This window comes from Arachis ipaensis, chromosome B5 (genome assembly GCF_059453495.1).
Source record: "Arachis ipaensis isolate K30076 ecotype BB chromosome B5, ASM5945349v1, whole genome shotgun sequence".
Lineage (NCBI taxonomy): Eukaryota > Viridiplantae > Streptophyta > Magnoliopsida > Fabales > Fabaceae > Arachis > Arachis ipaensis.
In genome coordinates this window covers 107,366,842-107,376,122 of record NC_142440.1, presented here as the reverse complement: position 1 = coordinate 107,376,122, position 9,281 = coordinate 107,366,842, and the positions used below count along the sequence as shown (strand labels likewise).

General features: G+C 39.2%; 1 non-coding gene across 1 annotated transcript; it reads left to right on the top strand.

The window, feature by feature from the left end:
- The first annotated feature begins 8,393 nt into the window (after nucleotides 1–8,393).
- LOC148565294 (small nucleolar RNA R71) lies at nucleotides 8,394–8,499 on the top strand. The gene has a single exon (XR_015884483.1). It is a non-coding gene; the product is annotated as a small nucleolar RNA R71 (small nucleolar RNA).
- Nucleotides 8,500–9,281: the final 782 nt, after the last annotated feature.

Here is a 9,281-nt window from a genome sequence, read left to right as displayed (position 1 = left end):
TTAAAGAGAATGGGTAAGATCAGAAATGGGGAGTTCATTGGGCTTAGGAGATGTTGCATTCTCCGGATCAATCTCATTTACATCTCTTCCTCAATCAATGCACTCATTGATCTCCTTGGCAATCTTAAGTGATTGAATTACAATTTCTTGTAATTCAATCTCTCAAATCTTGGTCAATAGCCAATTCCTTGGTCAATTGCTCATGAGAAGAGATGAAGTATGGTCACTGATTATACCACATGCATTTCCCAAATCAAGCATTGAGAGGATTATAGTCACATATCCATCCAAACCCAATTTGGTCCAGCATGAGAAAGCATTTCTAGCTTGATCTCTTCATTCCTCTTCCAAGGTTCAGAAGAGATCCAAGTATGAATAGTTTCTTTTCCAAGATAACTACCCAATTGGATGAAGATCGAAAGCTTTCAAGTAAAATCAAGAGAAAAGATAGGAGAAGAATAATGAAAACTAGTATTGATCCATCAAATTACAATAGAGCTTCCTAACCCAATGAAAGGGGTTTAGTTGTTCATAGCTCTGGAAAATGAAAACAAAGATGGAGAATACATGATGAAAACTAGAAGAGCAAAAAAGTAAAATACAGGAAGTAGTTCTATGCTATTTTCCAACTCCCAGCAACTCCCCAAAATAATTTAAAGCTACTCCTATATATACTACTCTTCTCATCTTCTAGTTGGATCTTCAAGTCTTGGGCCTTTGGATCTTGAGTTTGAAGCAGTTCTCTTCTTCATTTGGGCTTGGCTGTACTTGCAGAGAGAAAGTGTGAAGTGGGCAGAGATTTTAGCTCAGGACGTTAGGGTTGTTAACGTTTAGTGAAAATATGAGTTCGAGAACGTTAGTGACAATCAACTTTCTCACTAACGTTCCTAAGTAAAAGCCACATTAACCTCAACGTTAGTGGCACAAATGTTGCCACCAACGTTGCCTCTAGGTCCTTCGCACACGTTATTGGGACTTAACTTTCCCAATAACGTTGAAAAGCCCCCATTGCTCCTACGTTAGAGCCCACGTTAACTTAGGTAGCGTTTGTTTGTAGAGACACGACAGAACAGGACACTGAGACAAAGACAATAGGACAGAGACATTAAAAATTATGTTTTGTGTATCGTGTTTGGATACGATGGATAGGACACTAATGTAATGTCCAGTATTATGTTTGGATACACATGGACAGGACTAAAATATTATATAAAATAACTAAAATAGTCATGTGATTCCAAATTTTTGAGTATAAACTAATTTAATAAATAATAAGAGTACATAGGAGTACAGACAGTGGGAACTTGAAAAAAATATTTGAAGCAGTCAAAAATTTTAATAAAAAATTATATAATAATATTTATATTAAAATAAAATTTATAAATATAATTATTTTTTTTAAATTTATTATTAATATGTAGGAATACATATAGTTAATATTAACAAAAAAAATCTGAGTTTGATTAATAAAAAATTTCATTTAGGTTAATAAGCCAAATTAATTTTAAATACAAAATCAGTTTTAAAAAAAAAATCCATTTTTAAATGGAAAAAAATTAATTTTTGCACATAAAAATCTATTTTTATTTAGAAAATTAATTTTTTTTATCTAAAATTTTATTTTTCTTTGAAAAAATTAATTTTTCTTTAAATTATATAAAATCAATTATAATTTATAAATTATTTTTTAGCATTTTAAAATATCAATTTTACCTTTATAATATTTATCTTTTAAAAGTCTCCAGACTAATTATTTTTGTTATTATTTTTATTCCAATAAAAATTTTTATAAAAAAGAGAGTACCTGAGAAAAAAAGAGAAAGAAAAAGAAGAGCATGGAGTAAAAAAAGGTACTTTCTAAGAACAACGCAAAATAGAAAAAATAAGAAGGGGTAACAGTGGAATAATAAAAAATAGCACCATGGACAAAAAAGAAAAAAAATTCATAAAAACGTCCGTGTCTCTCTTCCAAATCCGTGTCCATCATTGTCCTCCGTAAAAGAGTGGACACAAAAGGATTAAAAACTGTCCCGGAGACAATATGTTCAGTGTCCATGTCTTTGCTTCCAAACGCTTTTTAAGAATGTGCTGTCCATGTCTCCGTGTCGTGTCTCCGAAAACAAACGCTACCTTAGTTAACGTGGCTCTTTAACGTGGGCTTGCCATCCTTCGAGAACGTTAGTGACATTCAACATTGTCACTAACGTTCCAATGTGCCCCCATGTCTCACGTTAGAATCCACGTTAACTAGGTTAACGTGGCTTATAACGTGGCCATACTTAGCCATCCCCAACGTTAGTGACAAAGTTTAGTGTCACTAACGTTGGCTCATCATTCCTCATCCACGTTAGCTTCCACGTTAACTAAGTTAACGTGGGAGTTAACGTGACTCATAGTGGCTTGTGTGGCTCCTTCCAACGTTAGTGACAATGTTGAGTGTCACTAACGTTGGCCATCACCTTCTTCTCTCACGTTAGCCTCCACGTTAACTAAGTTAACGTGGAAGTTAACGTGGCTCCTTGGGGTTGTGTGGTTGCTTCCAACGTTAGTGGCAATGTTGGGTGTCACTAACAATGTCGACCACTCTTGCCGCTTCACGTTAGCTTCCATGTTAACCAAGTTAACGTGGGAGTTAACGTGGCATTGTGCACTTAGGCCAACGTTAGTGACAATGTTGAATGTCACTAACGTTTGCTTCCTTTCCCCCTTTTAACGTTAGAGGCCACGTTAACTAAGTTAACGTGGACTCTAACGTGACCACTTGTGAGCATTGGCCAACGTTAGTGATAATGTTAAGTGTCACTAACGTTGGCTCAAATTCCCTTCTTCACATTAGAGTTCACGTTAACTTAGTTAACGTGACTCTTAACGTGGGTAATGATGGCTTCGAGAGCGTCATTGGCAGTCACTTTTCTCATTAACTTTGCAAGTTACCTCCCATTCCTTGCTTCCTTTGGTCCTAAAATCAGGCAATAGAGTGCATCAAAGTTCTAGTCCAAGTCATGGGTAATGCAGAATACAATTTCTCACTAAACTCATGCAAAATCCTCATGAAATCATGTAAAATGCACAATGTATGCTTGAATCAAGGTGTAAGTGAATATCTACCCAAAACTAGCTTATTTCCTAAGAAAATGCATGAAACTATCCTAAAAACAGTAAAGAAAAGGTCAGTGAAATTGGCCAAAATGCCCTGGCATCACAACACCAAACTTAAAGCTTGCTTGTCCCTAAGCAAGTACTGGAACAAGAGAATGATGAATGGGATACCAAGAGAAATGAGTCATTCTTGTGGAAGTCATGTCCCTGGTTTTATGGTGGTTTCATGCATAGCAACTTAGGTTCATTCCTGGCTTTCAGACCTTTATCATATCCTAGAATACTCACTATGATTGCATCCCATGAAACTTTTATTTATTGATCCTTTTGTTGTTATTTCAGGTCTTATTTGTGTTCTTAGGCTAAGTGTTCTGTAAGGGGGCAACTCTTTAAGATAAGCTTTCAGCCAACACTCCCGAACCAGTTGGTTCAAGGTGCTAGGTGTTGAGACACCCCTAAGGACTTACTCCCTCAAGTCTCTCCCCCATACATACACACCATAGGCATATAATTTATTCATTTTCTTTTCTTGAGGTCTTGGTGTCCAGCACCTCTTTGGGTTACTAAATGTTCTGTGGTGAGGGTTACTATTGATAGTGGACTTTCAGCTGATAATCCCGAGTTAGTTAACCCAAGTTACCAAGTGATAAGGCACCCCTAAGAGCTTATTCATCCAAGTAGATCCCTCACACAGGAACACCACAGACACATCCCTCAAGATTTAAAACCATTGGTGCCTAGCCTTATTGCTTAGTATTTTTCTTTTATTCCTCAACTTTGATTGTTCTTTCCCTTTTTCTTATTAGGATCTTCTTATTTATCTAGTCTCATGGGGTGTGTCTCAAGTATAGTATTCATGACAGATAGTTGTCTTCCCACCTTATGGTTGAACCAACTTAGCTAACTTATGATCACACCAAAAACTCAGGAATGCACTTCCATATTATGAACTCCACTCTGGTCTTTTTAAAAACACACTCATTCTCTTTTTCATCTGATTTAAAGGGACAAACATACAAGTAAGCACGGTAAAGATGCAGTGACATAAGGACTAGATATCATAAACCTCTTCAACAAGAACTTAAAAGAAGGAATTTAGAAATGTTTAAACTGAAATGGAAGCAAGTTCTATTTCATACAAGATCTTCCTTATTTAAAGCATAGAGAAAGATGGACTAAAGAAGGAACTCCACCACCTTTTACTCTTGTGGATGTCCATGCTCTCCTTCTTGATTGCTTGTGCTCCCACTTCCCTTGCCTTTTCCAAGCAGCTTCTTCCAGAAACCACCATCTTCCATCTTCTTGTTGGCTCATCCAGTTCAATATTTGGTCTTGTCCTTCTATATGTCTCATCCCCAAATCTTTAATAGCTCTTAGAAGATGATTCATATTCAGATCGGCTGGGTAAGGATGCTCTCCCTATTGATATTCTTCCTGATGAGACTCCTCTTGGTGAGTTGCTTCCCTTGCTTTTAGTTTCCCTATTTGTGGCCTTCTTTGTTGCTGAGCAGGTGTAGTATAGGCCATACGCTGGGTTGTCATTAGCCTCCCTGGGTTAACCCAGTCTGGATTACTATCCTCAAAGACCACCTTGGCCTTTGTGCACAATCGGAGAATGGTGCTGGGGTACCAAAAACTGGCACCTGATTCAAGCTTCTCAGCTGAATCTTGAATTCCCTCAGCTATAAGTTCATGCACGTTGATTTCTCCACCTTGTACTAGGCAATGTACCATAGTTGCTCGATTAATATTTACCTTTAAATTATTTTCAGCTGGGAGAATAGACCTCCTCACGAGTTCAAACCACCCCTTGGCTTCTGGGCTAAGGTCTCCCCTCTTGATGAAACGGGGTCTCCCATCTCCATACCTCTCCCAGTCAGCTGCTATAACACAGATGTCAGTCACTATCTCAGTGAGCTCATCATTGTCTTGGCTTTTACTTATCCTTGTATGATAGCTAGGCTCATCAAAGTGTGGTGATTTCAGGTGAAGAGTTCTTATTATAGCATTTGGACTGAAGTCTACCTCCTTTCCCCTTACATAGCTTTTGAAGATTGGGGCTCTGGTTTTGTCTTCTCTGACCACATTTGCATAGAACTCTTTGATGAGGTTTGCATTGATCTTCCCCTCTGGATTGGTGAGCAATTGCCACCCTCTTTCTTCAATTTTCTCCCGAATCTGTGGGCAATTATCTTCATTGATTTGGAAGGTTAACTCGGGCAGTATCTTTTTGAGCTTTATCCGCTCAAATTCTCGTTCATGGAAGGCAGTCTTGAATCTCTTCTCATCGAAGGGAATGTTCTCCGTTGGTTCCTTCCTCTTCTGCCTCTTGGAGCTTGATGATGCCATGAATGAAGTTAAAGCAAAAAGGGTGTAGTGAAGGGAAGAGGTGTGGGATTTAGAGAGTGAGAAGTTGAAGAATTGGTTGCTGGAAAGTGAAGTGCAAGAGGAATGAATTTCGAATGTGGAGATGGTGTGGATTTGATTCACTTATATAGGGAAGTGATGAAGAGATGAAAGGTGTGGATTGATGGGATTAGTGTATGATGAACGGATGGGGTTTTATATGGAGTAAGCACGAGGATTCTCAACTTTATGATGGAGTTGGTTCGCTTTCCAAGTTTGTTCTTCCTCCAATGTTGCATGGCAACCATTCCCAATGCATTCCCCTTGAGGCACGTGTGTAGTGCCCTCTTCATGAAGTGGCCGAACCTTTCCCATTAAATTATCCAATCAATCTCTTTCAATGCTCCTTTCCTTTCCCTATAAAGATAAAAAAAGAAAAGTAAGAATTATCACAAAAAAAATCACTTTAAATTTTTACGACTAAAATAATAAAGAGATGAAAAGATGAGATTGTTTATTCATGAACTCCAACTAACTAACTAACTGTGTATCCTTATATGCATTTTGGTGGCACCATGGGGTGACACCAAACTTAGTTTGGAGCACTGTGATCAAAAGTCTTGTTCAAAGCTCCAATACTAGCATGCTCTCTGTTGCATTCATGCTTTCTTGGTACGCTTTGAACACCAAACTTGTTCTTCACTATATACTGCAATATAAGGACTTCACCAAGTTTGGGTTGGAATTCATGAATATTAACTTATTCAATAGTAAAAGCTAATAAAATATGGGTTGCCTCCCATGAAGCGCTTCTTTAGCATCACTAGCTTGACGTTTCTCCTTCATCAGGGAGGTTGATAATGCTTCAAGTCCTCCCCTCTTGCCTTGGACTTATATCCATTGGTTGTATCAATGATCTCTACATGTTCCAAGGAGAGAACTCTGTTAATAGTGAAGACCTTAGGTAACTGAGATGGTACAGTGGGGAGATCAGGTGGGATATCTGGGAAGTAAGCTGAGATCACTTTATCTCCTAGAGAGAAATCTTCCGTAGGGATCTTCTTGTTCCTCCACCCCCTTGGTACCTTCTTATTTGTCTCTTTTGATGCTTCCCTGCTCTTGGCGACTTCTTCTTCTAAGTGATTTTTGTTGTTGTCTTCACATGCCTCTGGTGGTTTAGGTTTCTCCAGCTTCTACTTGAGCTGTGACGATTGCTGTTTGCCTTGTTCATCATTCAGTGGGGTTTTTGGATGCGTTGGTGATGCCTCAGTGCTTGTTTCCTCTGCCAGCATCTCATTATGATCATTGCTTGGTTCTTTATTTTCTTGGTCAGCTTCTTGGGAGAGTTTGAAGACATTGAAGCTGAGTTGTTCATCATGGATCCTCAATATTAGCTCCCCTCGCTCCACATCTATGAGTGCTCTGGCTGTAGCTAGGAATGGTCTTCCCAATATGATTGGGTGAGTGTGACTCTCTTCCATGTCCAAGATGACAAAGTCTGTTGGGAGGTAGTATTTCCCAACCTTTAACAACACATTTTCCACCACCCCTATTGCTTGTTTTTTAGTTTTGTCAGCCAGCCTGATGACCACATCTGTGGGCAATATCTCATCGATCTGCAGTCTCTTCACCAGGGCTAAGGACATTAAGTTGATGCTTGCTCCCAAATTGCAGAGTGCTCTATCAAACATTGTTTCTCCTATGGCACAGGGGACATGAAAATACCCTGGATCTTTTCTTTTCGTAGGCAACTGTGGTTGAATAAGGGCACTGCACCCCTTGTTCATCACTATAGTCTGGCCTCCCTTGAGTGAGCTTTTCCTAGGAAGCAGCTCCTTCATATACTTGATATATGCAGGCATTTGTTGGATAGTCTTGATGAATGGTATGTTCACATGCAAAGATGCAAACAAGTCAAGAAATCTTGAGTATATTCTCTTCTCCACAGCACCATTGAGCAGTTTGGGGAAATGTGCATAGAGTCTCAATAACTCCTGTTTTGAGATTTTTGGTTCTTGGTAATCTTTTTCCACCTCCTCTACTAAGGTATCTTCAGGTTGTTCTGACAGCTTACTTGGCTTGTCCTCAATCTTCTTATCACTTATAGTGACCATCTTGCAATCTTCCCATCTTACTTTCTTTGTTTCACCTCTCGGATTTTTCTCTGTGTCACTTGGGAATCCATCTGTGGGTTTGGAAATTTGCTCAGAGAGATATTTACTTGAGATTCCAACCTCTTTATTGTGTCTCCCTGGTTCTTGAAACTGGCTTGCACTTCCTCCTTGAACACCTTGTTGTCTTGGATATCCTTGCATATGCCTTCAAGTAGATTTTCAATCCTTGAGATTCTTTCATCAAGTGATGATAAGTCAGGCTGAGGAGGGTTGTTCTGGCCTTGATATGAATGTGGAGAGGTGTTGTTATTGGGATGTTGATATAGTCTAGATGTGAAATTGTTTGGATTTGGGCGTCTTTGATCCAGGATTTGGTCTTGTTGATTTCCCCACCCAAAGTTTGGGTGATTCCTCCATCCAGGGTTGTAATTCTTGGAGTAAGGATCATGGTTCTGCCTAGGTGAATTCCCAATGTAGTTGGCTTGCTCCTGACTACCCTCTGCTTCTTTATTCACTCCTTCTTGGGTTGTTGATGAAGTGGAGATTGCTGCCACTTGGTTCCTCTCCATCTTCTTGGTGAGGTCAGCCAGCTGTTGGGTAATGAGCTTGTTTTGGTCCAACAGAGCATCTACATTGTTTAGCTCCATTACTCCTCTTGTGTTCCATCTTTCGGAAGCATAGAAGTAGTCATTCTCTACTACTGTTTCAATGACATCTATAGCCTCTTCAATGATTTTTTTCTTGTTCAAAGATCCTCCGGATGAATGGTCTACGGCCTTCTTTGACTCATAAAAGAGCCCTTCATAGAAAATGTGCAGCTGCACCCATTCGTTGAAGATGTCAGGTGGACACTCCTTGTTAGGTCTTTAAACCTCTCCCATGCTTCATATAGAGTCTCACCATCTTGTTGCCTAAAGGTTTGGACCTCAGCTCTCAGCCTATTGATTCTTTGAGGAGGGTAAAATCTTGCTAAGAATTTGTTCACCACGTCTTCCCAAGTTGTCAAGCTTTCCCTTGGGAAAGATTCTAGCCACTTGGCTGCCTTATCCCTGAGTGATAATGGAAATAAAAGCAGTCTATAGGTGTCAGGATGAACACCATTAGACTTCACTGTGTCACATATTCTCAGGAAGGTGGTTAAATGTTGATTTGGGTCCTTTTGGACACTTCCTCCGAACGAACAGTTGTTCTGCAGAAGGGTGATGAGTTATGGCTTCAGTTCAAAATTGTTGGCATGGATGGTTGGCTTTTGAATGCTACTTCCACAGTTTCCTGGGTTTGGATTGATATAAGAGCTTAAAACTCTTCTATCCTCCCCAGTATGATTTGCTCAACCTCTTCCGCCATGGTTGTGAGCCTCTTCTTCATGATGGTTTTCCATGTTTTCTTCCATGTTTGGTTCAAAGTATTCCTCAAAGTGTTCCTCCTCTTCTTCAGCACCAACTACACGTTTGTCTCTTGCCTCCCTCTTTAGTCTAAGGAAGGTTCTCTCAGGTTCAGAATCAAAGGAAGTTGAAGCCCCGCTTCTTCTCCCTGTCATACAACCAACAAGTACAAGCAAAGAGAATAGGTGCAAAAGGTATATCTGTCAGAATTTCTGTTAGTGTGAGTGATGCAATATATCAAACAAAGTAGGGGGAAGGGAAGAAATTAACTAAAACAGTAAGTAAATAACTGAAACAGAAATTTAAATCAAACAAAAATAAAATGCTAAATCTAGTT